This window comes from Chenopodium album, chromosome 7, assembly GCF_948465745.1.
Source record: "Chenopodium album chromosome 7, dcCheAlbu1.1, whole genome shotgun sequence".
Taxonomy (NCBI): domain Eukaryota; kingdom Viridiplantae; phylum Streptophyta; class Magnoliopsida; order Caryophyllales; family Amaranthaceae; genus Chenopodium; species Chenopodium album.
The window spans coordinates 62,115,115-62,117,397 of NC_137840.1; the positions used below are offsets into that span (position 1 = coordinate 62,115,115).

The 2,283-nt window shown below is 38.3% G+C and overlaps 1 pseudogene; it reads right to left on the reverse strand.

Moving 5' to 3' along the window:
* On the reverse strand, positions 1 to 1,919 carry LOC145639138 (protein BYPASS1-LIKE pseudogene; annotated as a pseudogene).
* Between the last annotated feature and the right edge of the window lie 364 nt (positions 1,920 to 2,283).

Below are 2,283 nucleotides of genomic sequence, written 5' to 3' on the forward strand. Positions count from 1 at the left end.
TTGAAGAACATTGTTCAACTACACAACCCAGAAGCAAAAACCCTGTCTGAAACTCTGGATTATACAAACAGCAACAGCATCCTGACAGACTACAGATAATCCCAGCAACAACAGCAGCTGAATAATGGATCAAGAAGATCCCAACATTTTTTTTTTTTGTTTTTGTTTTCTTAATATAATCTCTACACAATTATATTTGCTGCTGATCACAATCATAAATACAAGACACATTCATTTTCTAAATCCATATATTTCTTGGCAAAGCAGCATCAATGTTGATTTTGCGAAACCAAAAACTCCATAACACAAAAGTATTCCATCTATCCAATGTAATCCAAACTATCGAACTCAGTCGATTTTCATTCAGAACTGCCTGCACGACCCAACGAATCGAGTCCCTCAGTTCGACTCCTAACAATCCGATGAAACACCTCTCTGACCTGTCTCTCCAAGGGGTATAGCCCTTGCTTCAGAGTCTCGAAAACCTGCTTAAGCTCCTCCACTCGTTGCCTAACCTCGGCCTCCTTCTCCTCAGACAAAGGGAACTGCAACGAATCGAGTAATTCATTCATCTGTCGAGTCCACTTCTCAGTCTGATAAATCTCCTTTAACAATCCACAAGCATTCTTCCTGTCCTTCTTCTTACTCTCCTCCAAGATCCTCTCATGAATCGACGAAACCGGGGGTCCCCAAATGAACTGTCTAGGGATCGAAAAATGGGTCTGCAACCCCCGGTCCTGGCAAGGAATTGCAGCTACTAAAGCCCACATTACCAGCAGCAGAACACAACTCATTGTATAAACAGCAACAGCCAGTCCATTTGTAGCCATTACATCATTAGCTCTTGGAGCATTCAGATTATACCCCATTGCTTGGAGCTGTCTCGAGGCCGACCACGACCTCGAAACGCTCCAAGATAATGACCGGAAATGTCCCATATTCTTTTGATGATCTTTGCCACCACCACCACTACTACCGTTATTCCTACCAAATGACCGGTTTCTATGCGCTAATGCCGCATTCGATTCCTTCTCATCTAACATTCCAATCAAGAGATCAATCAAAGCTTTTTTCGCCCTGCGAATTTGACCTTCACCTAAACTCTTCTGATTATCAAGAGCACAAATCACAATTTCCAGCAATTTCTCCCATTGTCTAACCTGTTCAATTCCATCTCTAATTGCATTACAAACATCAAGGGCTTTAACACTTCTTTCATAAAATTCGCCAATTAAACGGTCCATTGGTGCTCGATTCAAATACCCTTTATTATTAAATAAAACAATACGAAATTCTTCTTGACAACAAATGAAAACATCTAACAAATTACGAACCCAAGAAAGAGAAAGTAGCTCATCTGGACCTGCTGATGATAACTCATTGAATTGCTCTGCTACTTGTTTTTGAAACGTTTCGAGCTCGAATTCTTGATTTGTTGGGTCATGTGAACCCTCCATTGTTGAATGAACTTGACCTTGATCACGTCTTATACTCAAAATCGAACGGCCGAAATTCGTCAACGGACTTCCTGAACCTTGGTAATCTGTTGCGGGCATTTCTCAGAGAAAATACCCACTAATTTATTTGATTTGGGTATCAATTAAATTCAATCAATGACAAAAAAAAAATGAGATTTTTTTTTTGGTGAAATTATGAAATACCCAGATACAAAAAGTTCATCAAAATCTAATCTTTCGCCGGCATTCCACAAATTTTTTGATTAGGGTATTGAAAAAATTGCAAAAATTGTCTAAAAATGGTGAAAATTGGAGAAATTGAGAAATACCCAGAACAGAAAAAATGAAGAAAAATGAAAAGAGAGGTTGAAAAATGAAGAAAAGATTGAAGATCGCAGAAAATTTAGGAGAGAGAAAATGGGGGTGGGGTGGATGAGAGAACCCTAAGGCAGAGAGGGTGGAGTTATATGAGGAGATGAAGCACCGCGTTTTATGGGTGGGGAGGGTGAATTATAATTTTTTTTTTTTTTTTTTTTTGGGTAAGAAGAACCAAAATTAGGAAATTAATTTTTACTGTGTTAAGTAGGATGTTAATGGTGAAATTAGGAAGGTTAATTAAATAATTAATTAGAGGAGGAATTAAGAAGGAGAAAAGGGGTAGGACGCACTTTTTTGGACACGCTACTCTACACGCCTTGAACACGTCGTTACTCGTTTGCTAAGAAGTAAGAACAAGTAAACGAAAGAATTTGTTTTGCAATATTATTTGGTGGATTGTATTACTGCATTCGTTTCGATTTTAAAAGATTTTATTACCGGATATATT